At 47.9% G+C, this 23,195-nt stretch overlaps 1 pseudogene; it reads left to right on the top strand.

The window, feature by feature from the left end:
* The first annotated feature begins 6,570 nt into the window (after positions 1-6,570).
* On the top strand, positions 6,571-22,955 carry LOC123486227 (annotated as a pseudogene).
* The last annotated feature ends 240 nt before the right edge of the window (positions 22,956-23,195 follow it).

Below are 23,195 nucleotides of genomic sequence, written 5' to 3'. Positions count from 1 at the left end.
CCGCTTTCTTATGGTGGAGTCATGAACACTGACCTTAACTGAGGCAAGTGAGGCCTGCAGCTCTTTGGATGTTGTTGTGGGGTCTTTTGTGACCTCTTGGATGAGTCGTCGCTGCGCTCTTGGGGTAATTTTTGGTCGGCCAGCCACTCCTGGGAAGGTTCACCACTGTTCCATGTTTTCGCCATTTTATCGGTCGCAATTTGAATGCACAAAAATAATGTGACAAGATCCTGAGGTCCATTGTGAGGCCCATTTTTGAACGGTATCTGTCACCAAAATATATATATATCTGTATTCCCAGTCATGTGAAATCCATAGATTAGGGCCTAATGAATTCATTTCAATTGACTGATTTTCTCATATGAACTGTAACTCAATAAAATCTTTTCAACCTCCTGAGGGGGAAGAGGCGCTGTCGTGCCTTCTTCATGACTTATTGCGTGTGTATGGACCATTTAAAGTATTTAGTGACATGGACACTGAGGAACTTGAAGCTCTCGACCAACTCCACTGCAGCCCTGTCGATGAAGCTCTCAACCAATTTATTGCGCATATAAAATATAAATAGCTCCAATACACATATTCCTATACAAAAGGTGCAGAGCGATGCATTCTATAAACTGTATCTGTGATACGGTAAGAACTGTACGCTCTCTCCTCTCACCTGTGCTAACCCTTCCTGGTCACCTGTGCTACCTATAAACACAAGTGACCCATGACCCCAACATATAGTACCCTCTAGTGTACAAAAATATGTATATCAGAAGCCTTTTATGGATGCTATTGTGTCACCTGGTGGACACCTATGGTTAACCTGTAAAATAGAGAATGAAGGGTTATGGGTAAAAGCTGGTGTCAGTAACTCATGAGGGCAGGTGATTGCACCTGATGGAAGAGGACTAGTAGAGCTACAGTTTCCTACCATTTCTTTGGGATTTAATTTGGCTGTTGCTACCATTTCTTTGGGATTTAATTTGGCTGTTGCTACCATTTCTTTGGGATTGAATTTGGCTGTTGCTACCTATTCTTTGGGATTTAATTTGCGTGTTACTTCTTACCTTTTTGCCATTCATAACACTTGGAACCTGTTTAACCTCATCTGGATTATAATGCTTTATTTTACCACTTACCAACCTGGAATCTGTGTGACAAACAATGGAAAATTAACTTGAGAGTAATAAATACATTTGAACTGCAACAACAAATCTCCTTTTATCTATGGAAATGCGTAAGGAACCAAACCTGTATTTAGGCATTTATAGAAGTGGCGTTTTAGTATATGGAAGCTTAGCCATTACAGGAGTGGACTAAGCACACACCCCTGTGGGGCCCCTGTGTTGAGGGTCAACGTGGCGGAGGTGATGTTGCCTACCCACACCACCTGGGGTCGGCTCGTCAGGAATTCCAGGATCCAGTTGCAGAGGGAGGTGTTCAGTCCAGGCTTGGTGAAGAGCTTGGAGTGGACTATGGTGTTGAACGCAGAGCTGTAGTCAATGAACAGCATTCTCACATATGTACTCCTCTTATCTAGGTGGGTGAGGGCAGTGTGGAGTGTAATAGAGATTGCATCGTCTATGGATCTGTTGGGGCGGTATGCAAATTGGAGTGGGTCTAGGGTGTCTGGGATGATGGAATTGATGTGCGCCCTAACCAGCCCTTCAAAGCACTTCATGATTACAGATGTGAGTGCTACAGGGTGATAGTCATTGTGGCAGGTAGCCTTAGAGTTCTTGGGAACAGGAATGATGGTGTTCAGCTTGTGACATGTGGGGATTATAGACTGGGACAAGGAGAGGTTGAAAATGATCATGAATATAACTGCCAGCCGTTCTGCGCAGCTCTGAGAACGTGCCGTGGAATACCGTCCGGCCCCACGGCCTTATGAGTGTTGACCTGATTAAAAACCTTACTCACATCGGCCTCGGATAGATCACCCAGTCCCCTGGGTCAGCGGGGGCCCTCTTGCATGGCTCAGTGTTGTTTTTGTAAAGCTTGTGTTCGTTTGGTAGAGAGGCATCTTTGGGCAGATCACAGCTGGGTCTTCCTTTGTAATCTGTAATGGACTGTAGCCCCTGCCACATGCGTCAGAGCCTGTGTAATAGGATTCCTCCTTGTTCCTATATGGCTCTGCAGAGGTTGTAGCGGGAATTTTTGTACTTGTTTGTGTCCTCAGCCCCAGCCTCAGGGTTGGCTCAGCGATAGCCCACGTGCAGTGAGCCCTGTCCTTTAACTTAGCGCCAACCGCTGTGTTAATACAGAGCTTTTGATTGGGGAAGCAGCAAACATTCACTGTCGGGACAACATCAGTGATGCATTTCCCTAATGAAGCCGTGACTCAGGTGGTTAGCTTGTCGATGCTACGGCAGAGTCCCTGCACATACAGTATTCCAGTCAGTGCTAGCAAAAGTAGTCTTGTAGCATAGCCTCCGATTTGGATGACCATTTCTCAACAGAGTGCATCACGTGTACTTCCTGTTGGAGCTTCTGCTTGTAAACAGGAAGCAGGAATATAGTGTCATCTGATTTGCGAAGAGGGACGAGGAGGGCCTGTATGCTTGCTTGTGAGTAGAGTAGCAATGGTCTAGGACTTTAAAACCCCTAGTTGCAAAGGAGACGTGTTGATGAAAGTTGGGCATTACTTGTCTTAATGACGTGGAATTAAAATCACTGTCAACAAAGAAAGCAGCCTCGGGTGCATGGTTTCCTGCTTGTTTATAGCCTCATACAGTCCATTAAGTGCCAGCAGTCACGATAACAGATGAAAACTCTCTCGGGAGGTAGAAGGATCGGCATCAGGTATTTCAAGACGGGTGAACAATGGGTTGAGGCGTCCACTGCGCTAGAGTCAGCACACCATTTGCTGTTGATGAAGAGGCATACCCCTCCCCCTCTCGATTTCCCTGAATCCAATGTCCTGTCTACTAAGTGAATGGAGAATCCATCGAGTTGGATAGCCATGGGGGGTATCTTGTCCGAAAGCCATGTTTCAGAAAAGCAGAGAATATTGCAGTTACGAGAGTCCCGTTGATAGCTTCCCCTCTCCTGCCTCTTTTTCACCAACATTTACTCTTAGATAGCCCGAAAATTGTGTCGGAATTACACAAAAGAGCCCAGGAAGATGAGTCAAAGTCGAAGTTGAAGCCGGAATTGAGGTTAGTAACTGCTGATCTGATGTCAAAAGTTATTGTCGATCATAAGAAATGATAGCGGATACATTTAGTGCAAAAAAGGTAAAGATAAACGCCAAAATAATCACAAAATAGCAAAGTTGAGTCGGAGCTCGCAAGACGGCAGCCATACAGTACGGCGCCATCTTCCCAAGTGTCAATAATAATCTGGACATAACACAACTAAAAACACTGGATGAACGGAGACGTCATTCAATGCCAGCAGAACAAACCCTGATGACTTGGTTGTGCGCGACGTGTCCAAGGCAAGCAGGTAAGAGTGCTGCAAATCCATTAGGGGCGCAAAAAGACAACACAAACTCAAACTTGAATTGATGTTTGACAACTCAGACTCGAGACACGTGGCAAAGACTACAGACTGTCACAGACTACAAAGGCAAATCCAGCTGTGTGGTTCCCACTGAAGCCTCCCTCCCAGACGAGTTTAACACATTCTTTGCTCGCTTCGAGGCAAACAATACCGAGCCATCCAGGAAGACTCTTGCTACTCCGGATGACCAGGTACTTTCACGCTCTGAGACTGACGTGAGGAAAAACTCTCAAAGGTGAACACTCACAAAGCCGCCAGCCCAAGCCCAGATGGCATCCCTGGCTGCGTCCTCAGAGTGTGTGCTGACCAGCTGGCTGGTGTCTTCTCTGACATCTTCAACCTGTCCCTGTGCCAAGCCGTAGTCCCCACCTGCTTCAAGGAGACCACAATCATCCCAATGCCCAACAAAAACAAGGTGACATGCCCAAATGACTATCGCCCCGTCATACTCACCGTGGTCATCATGAAGTGCTTCGAGATACTGGTCATGGCCCACATCAAGGCCAGCATACCAGGCACACTGGACCCACACCAATTTGCCTTCCGCTCCAACAGATCCACAGAAGATGCCATTTCCATCACTATTCACAAGGCCCTAACACATCTGGACAAGGGAACACATGTGAGAATGCTGTTCATTAACTACAGTTTAGCATTGAACACTATTGTTCCCTCCAAGCTCAACACCAAGCTCAGACCCCTGGGTCTGGACACCACCCTCTGCAACTGGATCCTGGAATTCCTGACGGGTAGACCACAGGCTGTGAGGATTGGCAACAACACCTCCTCCACACTGACTCTTAACACAGGTGCCCCCCAGGGGTGTGTCCTCAGGCCTCTGCTGTACTCCATGTTCACCCACGACTGCATGGCTTTGCACGACACCAACTCCATTGTCAAGTTTCCTGACGACACCACGGTTGTAGCCCTGATAACCAACAATGATGAGTCAGCCTATAGGGAGGAGGTAAGTGAACTGGCATTGTGGTGCCAGGACAACAACCTCTCCCTCAACATCAGCAAAACAAAGGAGTTGATTGTTGACTTCAGAAGCAGAGGAACATGCTCTGATCCACATCATTGGGACTGCAGTAGAAAGATGCAGTTTAAGTTCATCTGTGTCCACATCACAGAGGACTTGACATGGACCATCAACACTACCACTTTTGTCAAGATGGCTCAACAGTGTCTCTACTTTCTATGGTGGCTGAAGAAATTCAGCATGCCCTCCAGTGTGTGGTGAAGACGGCCCAGTACATCACTGAGGCTGTGCTCCCAGTCATCAAGGACTGTATATTGAGAAAGGCCAGCAGTATCATCAAGGAACCCACACACCCCAGCTACGAGATGTTCACTCCCTTACCATCGGGGCAGATGGTATCCGGAACATGAGGTCTGATAACAAAAGGCTTAGAGACCATTTCTATCTACAAGCCATCAGATTGCTTAACACTTGAACTGGACTGACCACCTGCACTGACTCTCCGCACCTTAGCACACATGCACACACTCACTGACACACACCCACACACAGATATACACTCATCCACACACACAAACACACACACACATCTACATTCATGCTACACACACACACATCACAACTGCTGCTACCAGACTCTTATTATTTTTGCTAAATACTGCACAATTTAAACACTTGCCCCCCAATCTCACCTTCCCCAAAACACGTGTAAATATTGGACAGCTTCTACCCCCAAGTAATAAGATTGCTAAATACACTGAACAAAAATATAAAACGCAACATGTAAAGTGTTGGTCCCATGTTTCATGAGCTGAAATATAAGATCCCAGAAATTTTCCAAACGCACAAATGTGTTTACGTCCCTGTTAGTGAGCATTTATTCTTTTGCCAAGATAATCCATCCACCTGACAGGTGTGGAATGTCAAGAAGCTGATTAAACAGCATGATCATTACACAGGTGCACCTTGCGCTGGGGAAAATAAAAGGCCACTCTAAAATGTGCAGTTTTGTCACACAACACAATGCCACAGATGTCTCAAGTTTTGAGGGAGCATGCAATTGGCATGCTGACTGCAGGAATTTCCACCAGAGCTGTTGCCAGAGAATTAAGTGTTAATTTCTCTACCATAGGCCACCTCCAACGTCGTTTTAGAGAATTTGGCAGTACGTTCAACTGGCCTCACAACCGCAGACTACGTGTAGGCGTTGTGTGGATGAGGGGTTTGCTAATGTCAACGTTGAGAACAGAGTGCCCCATGGTGGCGGTGTGGTTATGGTATGCAGTTGTGTTCGTTGTCTTTAGCTTATGCCTGCCCATAGCTACAGACAATGAACACAACTGCATTTTATGGATGGCAATTGGAATGCCGTGACGAGATCCTGAGGCCCATTGTGAGGCCCATTTTTTTTCAGGTATTTGTGACCAACAGATGCATATCTGTATTCCCAGTAATGTGAAATCCATAGATTAAGGCATAATGAATTTATTTCAATTGACTGATTCCTTATATGAACTGTAACTCAGTAAAATCTTAGAAATTGTTGCATGTTGCGTTTATATTTTTGTTCAGTATAGTTAACTAAATAGCTACCCGGACTATCTGCATTGACCCTTTTTGCACTAACTCGTTTTGACTATGCACACATACTGGATTTACACACTCACACATACTTACACTGACACTCCAACACACACACACACACACACACACACACACACACACACACACACACACAGGCAAACATAACACATACACACAGGCACACATTCATACACAATTGTTATGGTGCTTTTACGACAACTGGGAACTCGTGAAAAAATTAGGTCAAATCATGAAGTCAGTGATCATCAGGTCGGAAAGTCGGAATTCTAGAAGGATGCCCGAGTTTCCAACTTGGAATTCCGAGTTGGATGACCGTTCAAAACGATTTTGCCTGTCGGAGTTAGTTTTTTTCACAAGTTCACAGTTGTCTTGAATGCACTGTAGTCGGAGATTTCCGAAATGCGAGTTCCCAGTTGTTTTGAACGTGGCATTATTCTCGTTGACTCCATGCCGGATATCGTCATCGTGTCAGGGACATACAGGAAATGAATAGGAAAAAGGCCCTAATTCGATCCAAGCAGAAATGTACAGCTCTGATAACAACACTAGTGATATTGTTCACTTTGAAATGGCGGACTAATGTTGACTCTCGGAATCCATGGAGGCCCATGAAGAAAAGCCAATAATCTACACTATGGAAAACAAGCCGATTGTGACATGTTAGTTAACCTTTGAATTGTCTCGTTAACGTTAGCTATCAATGTTAGCTTGCTTGGCTAGCTAGCTACTGTAGCTAGCTATACCTCAGTGGTTGCTGTGTTGTGTGAATCTGAGTGACATCTCAACCAATACAGTGGCCGCTGCAGTTAATCTATTTTGTCTAACCGGCATGGTAGCTAGCTGCTGTATTCAGTTTTTAAAGATTGTTGCAGAAGTGCGAAGTCCTACATTGGCGATTTTTACAAGAACATAGCTTGCTAGGCTACACTTCGTAGCTAACTAGCCAACAAAATAGCCTATTCCTCATGCAGCATTTCGGCATCCCCTCGCTGTCTTCTTTTACATAGTCGGCTCGTGCTGTTTTAGCTAGCTAGTTAACAAGCTACTAATCAAACGAGGCCTGGATGAGAGGAGCTACAAGTAGTACACTATGCGCTGACTGTTCAAGGACTGTCAATGTATCAATGACAAGTGCTAGACAAGACCCTGACAGGACACTCTTTCAAGAACATCTCTAGCAAACTAGTGTAGTTCGCTATGATCTCAAAACAAAAATACAAAATAGTGCTGTTATGTTGCCTCTGTTGCAAACCCTGACTGTTGCTATGGGTGATGTAGCCTAAGGTGTGCAGTGAGATATAGCTAACTAGCTAATAAAATGGAACGAAACAAATGAGTCACAGATCTCATTGATCCCTGAAGATTGAATAAGATGCTGGTTGGAGGTGCAGAGTGGTTGAACTATTTTGCCTATCTGCTCTCTCTCCCTTACTCTCTCTCTTCTTCACTACTCGGTCTCTCAACCCCGACACATAGGTGCTGGCGACCAGAGCCTGTTCACTTCCCTCTACACCTCTCTGGCACAGCAGTTACCCAGGGAGCCCATGGAGTGGAGGAGGTGAGCTATTGGGATGTTTGCACTTTGCTATCAGATGTGTGTGTGCACCCATGCGCAACTGTGTGGTTTGTGCAACGTTTGTGTATGTGTGAGTGTACGTGTTTGAGTGTGTGTGGCTGACTGTGTTTTAAGTTCCTTTGTTTTCAATGCCAATGTCTCCTCGTCTGAAGGTCCTACGGACGCGCACCAAAGATGATTCACCTCGAGGCCAACTTTGTTCAGTTCAAAGAGGAGCTGCTTCCCAAGGATGGAAACAGAGCCCTGCTCACCTTCCCCTTCCTACACATATACTGGACAGACTGTTGTGTGAGTAGTCAGACAGTCACTATTTGATGTGGTAGGAACATATTGGACAGACCGGCGTTGTTGTTGGTATCATAACATTCAACACTGTATTATGATTCACAAGAAAAAACTCCAATAGCCCTAATGGGTGTGTGTGTGTGTGTTCGTCTCATATGGGTGTTAATGCTATTTTTATTTCTAAATCTCAACACGTAAAGCGCGCCTCTCATTCGCCATTCGGATGCATAGGCTATAGCCTGCCTACCATTGACTATCAGCGTGTCACCCACCACTTTGCAGTGTGAACTTGAGGCAGTATAATTATTTGAAACCTGAACGTTTTACTTCAAATAATGAGGCATGTCTTACCTTTGCCTGCACGTTTCCATCCATAGAAACGTGCAGGCAATTATTTTATAAATAATTCCTCATGTCATTAACCAGCATTTCTCTCATGTTCTATTGGTTTTCATATCAACTTTATTTCGTTGTCCATAAGCCAAAGGCACAATCTTAGTCATATAGCAATCCATCATAGTAGTTGCTATTAGAATCCCCCTCTTTCTAAGTTTCTGACACATATGGAACATTAGGTGCGCTGTTTAGAACTGTTTTCAGCTAATTGCATTTTGGCAAATATTTGAAAATGACGTGTTATTAGCTGCTTCATTACAGGAGTTGCAGGTTCAATAATAGGCTATAGCCTTTTGACTGTAAGACGTAGGCTTGGTATTGTTGCATGTTTCCATTAAGCTCTTCATAAAAAATGTCCAGTCCTTGTATGCATGGACTCGTCAAAATCTGTCCAAAATAAGTCCAATGCGTTTCTATGGGTTTATTTTGGGCCTAAACTTGTTGCCTGCCTTCCCGCCTTGGGATGACTCCCATTGTTAGGGCGGAAACATAAGCATCTCGTCAATACATACAGATTTCCGATAGTGTTTTCTGTTTGTCACGTCATTTTAGTGTTTGGAAAAAATTTAACCGTTTGTTGACCGGTTAATGAGGGTCAGTTAGTCAGCAGCAAAATTGACCGTAATGTGCATCCTTAGCATGGACTCTACAAGGTGTCGAAAGCATTCCACAGGGATGCTGGCCCATGTTGACTCCAATGCTTCCCACAGTTGTGTCAAGTTGGCTGGATGTCCTTTTGGGTGGTGGACCATTCTTGATACACACAGGAAATTGTTGAGCGTGAAACCCAGCAGCGTTGCAGTTCTTGACACAAACCTGTGTGCCTGGCACCTATTAGCATACCCCGTTCAAAGGCACTTAAATCATTTGTCTTGCCCATTCACCCTCTGAATGGCACACAATCCATGCCTCAAGGCTTAAAAATCGTTCTTTAAACTGCCTCCTCCCCTATCTACACTGATTGAAGTGGATTTAACAAGTGACATCAATAAGGGATCATAGCTTTCACCTGGTAAGTCTGTCATGGAAAGAGCAGGTGTTTTTAATGTTTTGTATACTCAGTGTGTGTGTGTGTGTGTCTCAGGACACAGAGATGTACAAGGTGTCGGTGAAGGATGACATGCTGCGGTGGCAGAGAACCCTGCGGCTGCACGGCTCGGTGGACTGGCTCATCGTGGTGGTGGAGAGCGAAGCCAAGAAGAAGAACAAAACCAACATCCTGCCGCGCACCTCCACCGTGGACAAGATCCGCAGTCGACTTCTGCAACAAGCAGAGCGACAGGTCAGCAACATCACCTCTCTTATCTCTTGTTATAACAGAATTTGAGCTATTTTTTTTCTACCAAGGGACCTCCTCCTGGAGATCTACTGGGCATGCAGTCTTTGATCCAGTCCTGTTGTGTAACACACCGGATTCATCTTATCAAGGACCTGGGCAACTAATTTAGTAGAATCAGATGTGCTAGATGAGGGTTGGAGCAAAAGCCTGCAGGAGTGTCGCTCTACAATTTCACCTCAGAACCTTTTTCTCTCTAACACCACCTCCCCCTTACTCTCTCTTCTCTCCCCATGGTTCAGGTGTGGTTCTGTCGGACCCTCTGAAGGAGTCGTCTCGCTCCCAGGAGTCGTGGAGCTCCTTCCTGACCAAGCTGCGCACCCTGCTGCTCTTGTCCTTCACCAAGAACCTGGGCCGCCGAGGATGACATGCGCACACTCCGGAGAAACGCACTGAGCCCGGCTGGAGCTTCTGCGACTACTTCATGGTGCAGGTGGGTCACTCCCACCACCTGTCAATCATCCATGCTCTACACAGGGGATGCAGTTGTAACCTATTTAACCAATGGGTGTGTGTGTTATGCAGGAGGAGTTGGCCTTTGTGTTTGAGATGCTGCAGCAATTTGAGGATGCCCTGGTCCAGTATGACGAGCTGGATGCTCTCTTCACTCAGTATGTCCTCAACTTTGGGGCTGGAGGTACAGCGGCATTGTTTATACTGTTACCATGGCAGTGTGACCATTTTACTTGCATATGCGCCTAAATATTTTGCTGTGTGACCTGGAATTGTAAATGTAAAAATTAAGGATTCCAGCTTTATTACCCCAAAATGTTTCATTGTGCTCCAAAATGTCTTTGTGTGCGCCTACATTTTTCAACTTAGGTGCACACGTGCTCCTTGTAAAAAGGTCAGCGTAGAGACCTGCCTACCTTTTACTACAGGCCTATTTGTGTGTATGTGTACTGTACTACTGAGGGCAATATCTTATTCTTGTGTCCATGTCTGTTGTATTTTCTATGTTGTGTCTTTGTATGTCTGCGTCTGTTGTGTCAATGTCTGTTGCGTCTATCTGTTGGGTCTGTTTTTGTTGTGTCTACGTCTGTGTCTTTCAGACGGGGCCAACTGGCTGGGCTCGTTCTGTGCCCCGGTGAAGCGCTGGAACGGGCTGCTCCTGCGAAGGCCCATCGACATGGAGAAGCGCGAGCTGATCCAGTGCGGCGAGGCCAGCCTGCTGGACCTGCGCAGCTACCTGTTCTCCCGCCAGTGCACCCTGCTCATCTTCCTCCAGAGGCCTTGGGAGGTCACCCAGCGAGCCCTGGAGCTGCTGCACAATTGTGTACAGGAGCTGCGCCTGCTCGAGGTATAGTGTGTTTTTGAGTACTGTATTGCAGTCAGACTGGGCCGAACCGCTGACATACGAATCACCTTCGATCCTAAATTACTACTCATTATTTTACATTACATTTACGTCATTTAGCAGACGCTCTTATCCAGAGCGACTTACAAATTGGTGCATTCACCTTATAGCCAGTGGGATAACCACTTTACAATATGTTTTATTTTTATTATTATTATTTTATTTTTTGGGGGGTGGGGTAAGGCAGGGTAGAAGGATTACTTTATCCTATCCCAGGTATTCCCTTAAAGAGGTGGGGTTTCAAGTGTCTCCGGAAGGTGGGTGAGTGACTCCGCTGTCCTGGCGTCGTGAGGGAGCTTGTTCCACCATTGGGGTGCCAGAGCAGCGAACAGTTTTGACTGGGCTGAGCGGAAACTGTAGCTTCCGCAGAGGTAGTGGGGCCAGCAGGCCAGAGGTGGATGAACGCAATGCCCTCGTCTGGGTGTAGGGACTGATCAGAGCCTGAAGGTACGGAGGTGCCGTTCCCCTCACAGCTCCGTGAGGCAAGCACCATGGTCTTGTAGCAGATGCAAGCTTCAACTGGAAGCCAGTGGAGTGTGCAGAGGAGCGGGGTGACGTGAGAGAACTTGGGAAGGTTGAACACCAGACGGGCTGCGGCATTCTGGATGAGTTGTAGGGGTTTAATGGCACAGGCAGGAGCCCAGCCAACAGCGAGTTGCAGTAATCCAGACGGGAGATGACAAGTGCCTGGATTAGGACCTGTGCCGCTTCCTGTGTAAGGCAGGGTCGTACTCTCCGAATGTTGTAGAGCATGAACCTACAGGATTGGGTCACTGCCTTGATGTTAGCGGAGAACGACAGGGTGTTGTCCAGGGTCACGCCAAGGCTCTTCGCACTCTGGGAGGAGGACACAACGGAGTTGTCAACCGTGATGGCTAGATCATAGAACGGGCAGTCCTTCCCCGGGAGGAAGAGCAGCTCCGTCTTGCCGAGGTTCAGCTTGAGGTGGTGATCTGTCATCCACACTGATATGTCTGCCAGACATGCAGAGATGCGATTCGCCACCTGGTTATCAGAAGGGGGAAAGGAGAGGATTAGTTGTGTGTCGTCTGCGTAGCAATGATAGGAGAGGCCATGTGAGGATATGACAGAGCCAAGTGACTTGGTGTATAGAGAGAATAGGAGAGGGCCTAGAACTGAGCCCTGGGGGACACCAGTGGTGAGAGCACGTGGTGCAGAGACAGATTCTCGCCACGCCACTTGGTAGGAGCGACCGGTCAGGTAGGACGCAATCCAAGAGTGAGCCGCGCCGGAGATGCCCAGCTCGGAGAGGGTGGAGAGGAGGATCTGATGGTTCACAGTATCAAAGGCAGCAGACAGGTCTAGAAGGACAAAAGCAGAGGAGAGAGAGTTAGCTTTAGCAGTGCGGAGAGCCTCCGTGACACAGAGAAGAGCAGTCTCAGTTGAATGACCAGTCTTGAAACCTGACTGGTTTGGATCAAGAAGGTCATTCTGAGAGAGATAGCAAGAGAGTTGGCTAAAGACGGCACGCTCAATAGTTTTGGAGAGAAAAGAAAGAAGGGATACTGGTCTGTAGTTGTTGACATCGGAGGGATCGAGTGTAGGTTTTTTTGAGAAGGGGTGCAACTCTCGCTCCCTCTTGAAGACGGAAGGGACATAGCCAGCGGTCAAGGATGAGTTGATGAGCGAGGTGAGGTAAGGGAGAAGGTCACCGGAGATGGTCTGGAGAAGAGAGGAGGGGATAGGGTCAAGCGGGCAGGTTGTTGGGCGGCCGGCCGTCACAAGTCGCAAGATTTTATCTGGAGAGAGAGGGGAGAAAGAAGTCAAAGCATAGGGTAGGGCAGTGTAGCAGGACCAGCAGTGTCATTTGACTTAACAAACGAGGATCGGATGTCGTCAACCTTCTTTTCAAAATGGTTGGACGAGTCATCCACAGAGAGGGAGAAGGAGGGGGAGGAGGATTCAGCTGGGAGGAGAAGGTTGCAAAGAGCTTCCTATGGTTAGAGGCAGATGCTTGGAATTTAGAGTGGTAGAAAGTGGCTTTAGCAGCAGAAACAGATGAAGAAAATGTAGAGAGGAGGGAGTGAAAAGATGCAAGGTCTAGTTTTCCCTCCATTTCCGCTCGGCTGCCCGGGAGCCCTGTTCTGTGAGCTCGCAATGAGTCATCAAGCCACGGAGCAGGAGGGGAGGACCGAGCCGGCCGGGAGGATAGGGGGACATAGAGAGTCAAAGGATGCAGAAAGGGAGGAGAGGAGGGTTGAGGAGGCAGAATCAGGAGATTGGAGGGAGAAGGATTGAGCAGAGGGAAGAGATGATAGGATGGAAGAGGAGAGAGTAGCGGTAGAGAGACAGTGAAGGTTGCGACGGCGCATTACCATCTGAGTAGGGGCAGAGTGAGTAGTGTTGGAGGAGAGCGAGAGAGAAAAGGATACAAAGTAGTGGTCGGAGACATGGAGGGGAGTTGCATGTGATGAAGATGAACCATTCTGCAGTGCACCTCATCTTGCTCAAACTGATCCCCTCAAACACTTTGAATCTGGCCACACACACTCCAGTGTTTCTGCTACCATTGTATAACTCTGTTGGCTCCTCGCCAAAAAGAGTTTGGCTTCCTCTATTGGTTGGAAACGTCAAATTTGGTGGGATATATTGGCTTTGGTTTGTGCATGAGCTGTGTGTGTCTGTGTGTGTGGCGGGGGTGGATAAGGTGCTTCTGGTGTCCATGGTGTGACAGTTGATTTGTGGATTCAAAAAGTATATAAAATGTAAATCTAGAGATCCTCATTCTGTGTGTAGGTGTCTGTGGTCCAGGGGCGTTGGACTGCTGGGTGTTTCTCAGCTGTCTGGAAGTGCTGCACAGGATCGAGGGCTGCTGCGACCGTGCCCAGCTGGAGGCCAACTGCTCCCACACTGTCGGCCTGTGGACCTACGCCACCGAGAAGGTACCCTACCTACCTACATACAGTGCATTCGGAAAGTATTCAGACCCCTTGACTTTTTCCACATTTTGTTACGTTACAGCCTTATTCTAAAATTGATTAAATTGTCAATCTACACACAATACCCCATAATGACAAAGCAAAAACAGGTTTTTAAACATTTTAGCAAATGTATAATTTTTTTTTGTGGAAATATCACATTTACATAAGTATTCAGACCCTTTACTCAGTACTTTGTTGAATACCTTTGGCAGAGATAACAGCATCGAGTCTTCTTGGGTATGACGCTACAAGCTTGGCACACCTGTATTTGTTTCTCACATTCTTCTCTGCAGATCCTCTCAAGCTCTCTCAGGTAGGATGGGGAGCTTCGCTGCACAGCTATTTTCAGGTCTCTCCAGAGATGTTCGATCGGGTTTAAGTCCGGGCTCTGGCTGTACCACTCAAGGACATTCAGAGACTTGTCCCGAAGCCACTCCTGGCTGTGTGCTTAGGGTCGTTGTCTTGTTGGAAGGTGAACCTTCGCCCCAGTCTGAGGTCCTGAGTTTTCATCGAGTATCTCTCTGTACTTTGCTCCATTCATCTTTCCCTCGATCCTGACTAGTCTCCCAGTCCCTGCTGCTGAAAACATCCCCACAGCATGATGCTGCCACCCCCATGCTTCATCGTAGGGATGGTGCCAGGTTTCCTCCAGACATGACGCATGGCATTCAGGCCAAAGAGTTCAATCTTGGTTTCATCAGTCCAAAGAATCTGGTTTCTCATGATCTGAGAGTCTTTAGGTGCCTTTTGCCAAACTCAAGCGGGCTTTCATGTGCCTTTTACTGAGGAGAAGCTGGCTTCCGTCTGGCCATTCTACCATAAAGGCCTGATTGGTGGAGTGCTGCAGAGATAGTTGTCCTTCTGGAAGGTTCTCCCATCTCCACAGAAGAACTCAGGAGCTCTGTCAGAGTGACCATTGGGTTCTTGGTCACCTCCCTGACCAAGGCCCTTCTCCTCCGATTGCTCAGTTTGGCCGGGCGGCCAGCTCTAGGAAGAGTCTTGGTGGTTCCAAACTTCTTCCATTTAAGAATGATGGCGGTCACTGTGTTCTTGGGGACCTTCAATGCTGCAAAACATTTTTGGTACCCTTTCCCAGATCTGTGCCTCGACACAATCCTGTCTCGGAGCTCTCACGGACAATTCCTTCGACCTCATGGCTGGGTTTTTGATCTGACATGCACTGTCAACTGTGGGACCTTATATAGATAGGTGTGTGCCTTTCCAAATTATGTCCAATCAATTGAATTTACCACAGGTGGACTCCAATCAAGTTGTAGAAACATTTCCTAGGTTGATCAATGGAAACAGGATGCACCTGAGCTCAATTTCGAGTTTCATAGCAAAGGGTCTGAATGCTTATGTAAATTAGGGATAAAAAATAAAAAATAATAATATATATATATATATATATATATATATATATATATATATATATATATATATATATATATATATATGAATATATATTACAAAATTTCTAAAAACCTGTTTTAGCTTTGTCATTATGGGGTATTGTATGTAGATTGGATGAGGGGGGAAAAAATATTTAATCAATTTTAGAATAAGGCTGTAACGTAACAAAATGTGGAAAAGTCAAGGTCTGAATACTTTCCGAATGCACTGTACCTACTGCACATCTGCCTAACACACATCACTGCTGGTGCACTGTGTTAGCCCCTGCCCTGGGGACCTACTACTATCTGAAGTCACAAGTGGCCTGTTTTATCAAAAAGCATGCTCAATAAATAACAATAATATGACATTTAGCAGACGCTTTTATCCAAAGCGACTTACAGTCATGTGCGCATACATTTTTACGTATGGGTGGTCCCGGGGATCGAACCCACTACCCTGGCGTTACAAGCGCCATGCTCTACCAATTGAGCTACAGAGCACCACATTGGAGAATCATTGTTGAAAGTGCTTCTTGTCCAAGACTAGGCTTAATCTGTGTCCGCGAAACTGGCTCAAGGAGTTTTACCTGGTCAAGAAACTCTGATAACACACTTTCTGGTGATCATCATATAAGACTCCAGTTCCAGTTTGTCACTGTGGCCCTATTTATGTTGTGATGCATGTGTTGTTGTTGTTCCCAGCTCAAGTCTCTGGGCTACCTGTGTGGCCTGGTGGCAAAGAAAGGCCCCACCTCAGAGGACCTAAACCGCACTGTGGACCTTCTGGCTGGCCTGGGGGAAGAGAGACCAGAGACCGGTATTACACACACACACACACACACACACACACACACACACACACACTAACACTAATGCACTAGGCAGGCGTGCTGGAGACATGGATCGAACCAGTTCGCTCCCCGATAGGCCCTTAGTTATAAAGTAGTAGGACCGGAGCATTGCATTAGACTGGATAATGTTGGATGGTGTTATTTGATAATCGCGTAGCCCTCTGTCGTGGCAGATGACTCTCTGTTTGAGGCTGTACTTTACTGTCAACACAAACACATCATTGTGAGGTCTGGGAAGTTTGCTCTAAGGAAAAAGCTGAAATGGTCTTTACAGAAAGTCTAAGTGTCTCTCCTGTGTTCTCTCTTACAGTCAACAGCCTGCAGAGCCCTTACAAAAAACTCAATGAGGCCTTATCGTCTGTGGAGGCATTTGAAAAACACTATCTGGTAAGTGCCATGTCGATTTAGTGGATAATGGTGTAGCCAGTTACACTAGTCCTTGATAAGAGCCTTGATTATGCTTTGTAATTTTGTGTGTGTGCGTGTGACACTCCCTAGACAGAGTGCCTCTGTTTATAGTCTTGGTATCTAGTTCATTGGGCCCCATTGCCCTCCAGGCCCACTCTCTGTAGGCACTGGGGCAGAAAGCCATCACAGAGCTAAAACATTCTTATTTAGTGAATGCTGTCTTTGTCCTCGGACGATCCTCTCCCCCATCCCTCTCTCTCTCTCTCTCTCTCCCTCCTGCTCTCTTACCCTTTCTCCCTCCCTCTCTTTTTCAGGAGCTGTCTCATGCTGCTATGGAGATGTACAGAGCCATAGGCAGGAAGCGTTCAGCCCGGCTCGTTGGGGGAAGAGTCTCGCTGAGTTTTACATGTAAGCCTTTCATTCTCTCTTTCTATCCTTTTGTTCTCTCTGCCCTCTGCCTCTCACTCTCCATATCTGGATGGTGTATCCAGTGAGGGAATCATTTAGATTAGATTAGTACAAATGTATTGTAAGTGTTATAAAGATGAAGGTTGCTGGAAAAATGACTAGCCCCAGTCAGCTAAATTTGCGAATGACTAATGAATGAAAGAGTTTAGGGTTGCTCTAATTGATTGGTGCTAAATGAACAAAAACTGTGTTGACTGTGTGTGGTTTGTGTGCGTAGGAAGAAAGGTGACCCGGAGAGAGCAGAGGGCTTCCTGGAGGACTCTCTGAGGTCATACGTGGCAGAGGGGTGGAGCCTGCAGGTGACTCATACCAGGAAGCAGATGGCTGAGTGTCAGAAGCTCCTGCAGCAGACTGAGGAGTATCCTCCACAAATGCTGCGTTCAAAACCATTTGGGAACTCGGATATCTCCGACTTCCGACAAAACGAGCTCGGACTGGGAAAAATCGTTTTGAATGGGCATCCAACTCGGAATTCCAACTCGGGAACTCGGGCCCGAGTTGAGCTCCGACTTTCTGACCTGAAAATCACTGACCTCCGACTTTCTGACGAAGATCACTGACCTCATGATTTGACCTCGTATTTTTCAGAGTTCCCAGTTGTCTTGAACGCACAAAGAGTCTACACACTGACCACCTCACAACGGGGTCATATTCATTATAGCACACCGTAGCTAAATGTTTTGCAACGGGAAACAAAAAAAGTATCCCTCCCTGTTTCAGTCTGCTTTCTTCCATTTGGTGCCTAGTGTATACGACCAAGTGTCAATCAGTCTCAATGGGCGCGTTCGACATTGCAACTGATTTTAAAGGCGAGTCGAGACTGACTACAAATCACCTTGCATCATAAATAATACTCAATGTTATTTGTAGGTCAGTCAGCCACAATTTACCCATGATACATCACGGTTTTGATGCTCTCGAACATGGCCAATGTCTTCATTGGTGTACATTCTATATGAGCCAGGGTCATGTTCAATAGGGCCAACCGTAACAATGTTTTTCAATGGAAAACCAAAACTTGGGACTCCTATTGGACATATGGTAACTCCTGGTTCATACCGTTTCGAAATGTTCTTTTTTTTTCTCCCGCATTTTGTGTCTACTGAACACAACCCAGCCTTCTGTGCTATCATTTGTTTGAGAGGTCGTCCATTAAATTAGTGGGTGGACTAAATATTTCCATCATGGGTAGCTAAGTGAATAATGACCTCAAAGGAAGGTAGGCTACTGTTTCACCCCCATCCGATCTGCATGCTAGGTAGGGAATCCTTTCTGAAGGATCTCTCTCTTCACTCTCCCATTGCATTGGAATAGCCAGGTGTCTGTAGCTTCGACTATTTTCTAGTTCAGGTTTCCTTGACTCACTGTGCCAGCTACCTGCAGACCAGTGCCCTGCTGGCAGGCGACGCCAACCTGACAGAGGAGGAGAGGAAGCACTTCTGCCAGGAGATCCCTTACCTTCGCCAGCCAGCCCCCCAGCACCCTCAGGTGAGGACGCAAACACACCACGTACACTCAAGACATGGCTGGAACAGTTGTTCGTTCTCATTGATGCAGGTAGAAAAGTTGAAAGCTTCTTATTGCACAATTTAAAAAAATCCAAGGATCCTTGTCTGGTTGTCTCAACTTCTGAGAGACTTGCCAACTAAACTGGTCAAACATGTAAATAGTGGCTAGTTTTTCTCCCAAGACTGACCAACATTAGCCTGGTCCCCAGATCTGTTTGTGCTTTTGCCTACTCCATTGTCATTGTCAAGCCTGACAATTCCATAAGGAGTTGGCAAGAGAACAGAAAGACTGGCACCCAGGCTAGTCCAACATAACTCTGACTTCACAATGTTGCCATGTAATGCCAGGCCCTCTGTCTCCTCCCTCTCTCATCCCCCTTCTTCCTCCCTCTCGTCTCCCCAGACCAAACTGTGGCTCTGAGCATGGTGGCATTCGCTCAGCTGCGCCAGATGCAGTTCAGCCCGCCTGGCGCCGTGGTGCACGTGGGTGCTGCCCTGCAGCTGGAGCTGTGCTTACGCGCCAGATGCCTGTGGCCGTGCAGGTGGAGCAGCTGGCTGCCACTTCCACTTCAGCCTGGAGCAGGGCGGGGCGAGAGGCCGGGCGGGCAGTGCCCAGAGGAGGACGGGCCCAGGGACCACAAGGCCAGGGGGACGGGGTGATCCTGTTCCCCAGGGAAGCCTGCTTGCTGGGGGCTGGTATGGGCGCCACGCCCCCCGCCCTGGAGCTTTGTGAAATGCAGGACCGCAGCCCGTCGGACAGCTCGCTCAACTCCACGGGGGTGGTGTGTAAGAATATGCATCTGCTGCTGCGGCGCCACGACAGCTCAGCCTCCCTGGACACGCCCACCGCCGGGGCCCTCCCGGCAGCGGTCGCCGTGGACGACGGGGCCCAAATGCTGAGGGCGCGCGACATAACGCTGCAGCCCGGCGACAACAGCATTCTCTTCACGGCCCCGGTACGACTGCCGCCGTTTTTTCTGCCTCTCCTACAACCTCATCAACAGTCATGTTTCGAGTTCAAGTCCACCCCCATGGCTCATTTTCAATTTGTCTAAAGAAATCTGTTCTCTCCTTGCCTCCTCTCCAGTAAAACAGAATGGGGAATGCTGTCGATTGGATGTCAAGTGTCACTTTATCACTCCTTTTCTCTTCCCTCTCTCAGACCGGAGAGCCGGGCTCGTACACTGCGTCAGCTGTGCGGGAGCGTGGGGAGAGTCCAGTTTGTCCAGTCTCACATCTACCCTGTGGTGCAGTACGAGGTCTACTCCCAGGAGCCTCAGCTCACCATCGAGCCCCTCTCAGGTCCGTCTGTCTGGCCCTCTGTCCCCCTCTTTAGCCACAGACAATGGATGCTAATCGCTGCTTATTGACGTATGGTTGGACCGGGTGATCCTTGTTTTTTGTGTGTATAACTGTGTGTATCTGTGTTTGCCCCCAGACAACCTGTTGGCAGGCATTCCCCAGAAGGTGAAGTTCACCATAGCAACGGGCCACTACAGTGTGAAGAAGGGTGACGCGCTGCAGCTTAGCAACACAGACTCCATGCCCATCCTCCACTCAAGCTGCTGCTCTGCTACCATCCTGTCCAGCACGGGAGGTCAGCCTTCCTTCCATCCACTCTGGGTCAGAGGTCAAGAGTCAGAGAGGTTAAAGGGATTGTTCAACCAAATGACAAATTAACAAATTTGTGTAGCTCAATGACTTGGTTACCTTTTTTGGAAAGAAAACAAATACTATTTGAACCCAGGCAGGTCTGATGGTTACCGTAGAGATCAGTGACCTCCGGGGTCCATAAGGGGAGACACCTTTAGCTTTCCATGCTTACTGCCTTTCCCTAAATCTGGTGTTAACTCTTTTCCTTTATATTTTCTCTCCTCAGAGCACGTGGGGGGAGAGTGGTCTTTCCATCCAATCATCGGAGAAGGTGACCAGCATCTCCCCTGCCCCCCCACCCTCCCTACCACACCCTGGAGTTCCAGCTGGAGGTGCTGTGCCACATCCTCCACGCCCTTCAAGCCCGACAGCGAGCGTCTCACCAACGGCGAGGTCCGCCACCGGCCCAAGAGCCACAGCCATTCAGACAGTGCCATGATCAACATCGACCAGAAGGTTAGAAGACCGCTTGTCCTATAGAGTTAGCCCCAGGACCACCTTTATATAATTTATTAGGGTCATGTTCATTAGGCACCCAACGGAAGACAACAGACTGAAACGGAGGGACTACCTGGATTTGTCCAATGAATATTCCGCCTCAATGTTTGAAAGCATTTTGTTACGGTGTGCCCTAATGAACATGACCATGCCTATCAGATGTTTACAGCCGTGTGTGTGTTCTTTCTCTCTTCATAGGTTTCCATCGACTGTCCTTGGTCCATCTACTCCACGCACATATCCCTAACCTTCTATGTCCCCTTCAAAGCCAAGCACTCAATACTCTCTGCTGGGAAAAGGTAGGGGACACACTCCATCTGCTTTTACTGTATGGGGGACATTTTTGTCACGCACAGTCACAGATGTGTGCAAAAAATACTTGAAATATACAGCTTGATTTAATTTGAAATTTTTCTTAAAAAATGTGTGTTATAAGGAGGCAATTATTTACTGAGTGATGCACGCAATGCAAATTCCAATTGTAGTATTTGGAACCTGCATTGGGTAATATGCCTTCTCCTCTATAGGATTTTAAATGCAAATAAAACGTTGCCCTCAGTGTCTATTCAGTGAAGTGTCTGCTCAGTCAAGGAATCTATGGCGATGTTGAGAATCGAAATATTGATCTGACTCCTGACTGGTCACACAGGAAGTACATACAGGTGTGTCTCCAGAACGTGTCCGACACAAACTTCCATCTGGCGGACCCGGTCCCTCACAGAGCGCCAGCCCACAACCTCCGTGGAGCTACTTTCACTCAATGCTAAAACACAACAGGTGAGTAGCTGACCGTACACACACACACACACACACACACACCTCCATCTCTCTCTCTCTCTCACACTCACACACACTCATCTGTTCTGATCCTCTTTGCCTCAGCCGGTGTGCAGTCAGCAGTCGGTGTTCTGCCTGTGGGAGATGCGGTGGGCCAAACACCTGCCGCTGTGCCTGCAGTGTGTGTTCTCCGCCAGCTTCGCGCCCGTCTCCGCCTCGGACACACGCACAGCCTTCAAACCCTATCGCTACGAGTTCCAGCTGGACCGGGTCTCTGTGAGTATACTCAAGACCCACCTCTGGGTCCCATCATTAGGGACCACGTGGAAGAAAACACATTCAAACAGGATGGGATTTGGTCCAATAAAAATGCATATTTTTGTTTTCCGTTGCAAAACGAATTAACACAACCCTGTTCTCATCACAAACAAACGCTGTTCTGGGCTCGAACTACGCTCGATGTTGCTAACTGTGGACTCTGCCAACCCTCCTCCCCAGACCCTTTACAGCTTGAAGGCCGAGATCTTGCCGCCGTCCGGCGACCAGCACTGTCGCACCGGCGCCCTCTGTGGCCTCGAGGTGTCCATCACACGGCAGGCGGAGCCCAGCGAGACTGAAGGGGAGGAGGAGGAGTCTACAGAAATAGAGGGCCTGAGGACCACCAAGCTCATGTATGAAGGTAGGACACGGGAAGGTGTGTGTGTGTGTGTGTGTGTGTGTGTGTGTGTGCCCATGTCCGTTATTTACCTGTCTACTCTGGTGTGTGTTGTCTGCAGTGGTGGACAACAGCAGTAACTGGGCGGTGTGTGGCAAGAGCTCGGGGGTGGTGTCCATGCCCGTGGCTTCCAGCGCCACACACAGGGTTCAGATGGAGGTCATGCCCCTGTTCGCCGGGCACCTGCCCTTCCCCAACATCAAAGTGTTCAAGTACCTGCCCCACAGTGCCGTCCCAGCCATTCAGCCCGACACAGGTATGTAACCCGCAGCTCCAGAACGGTACTTAAGCTAAGTCAGTAGGCATGTCTCCCATTACTTAACAAGTTTAGATTATTTGCTCATAGGCATTATTACAGCACGTGTTGTACTCTCACTCACACACACTCAGTCACATGCATTCACACTCATCTCCCTCTCTCTCTGGCCGCTCACAGACAGCTGCTTAGAGAACGACAACATATCCCTGCTGGACAAAGGCCTGGACGACCAGGGCGACACAGCCAGCATCCGTAGCCGGGGCAGTGTCCACTCGGTGGGCAGCGGGGAGCAGCAGAGGGGTCTGCCCATGCCCCGCCTGGAACCCTTCAGTCCGGGACAGGTGTTCAATTGGAGCCAGGGGCGGCAGGTGCTGGTGCTTCCCGTTACTGACGACCATGTGATGGAGGTTAACATCACATGACCCCTGTGGGCCACTGCAGCTCCCCCTGCCGTGCTCCCACCACGCCTGGACCTCTGTGGTTTGGTTCCTGGCTGTGGTTCTGGAACCGGGAGATGGCCTGGCGGCAGGGAACTGACACTGGCTCTCCTCTCAGGACTCATTGCTGGCCGGCCACTGGCCCTCCTCCCTGCTCCTGTTCTGGCCTGAGAGATCCATCTGCTGTATTTTTATCTTCTTGTCAATCTTTTTCAGCATTCATTGAATTCTCATATGAAAATACCCCTCC

The sequence above is a fragment of the Coregonus clupeaformis genome, unplaced genomic scaffold (genome assembly GCF_020615455.1).
Source record: "Coregonus clupeaformis isolate EN_2021a unplaced genomic scaffold, ASM2061545v1 scaf1074, whole genome shotgun sequence".
NCBI lineage: Eukaryota > Metazoa > Chordata > Actinopteri > Salmoniformes > Salmonidae > Coregonus > Coregonus clupeaformis.
This window is presented reverse-complemented; position numbering and strand designations above follow the sequence as displayed.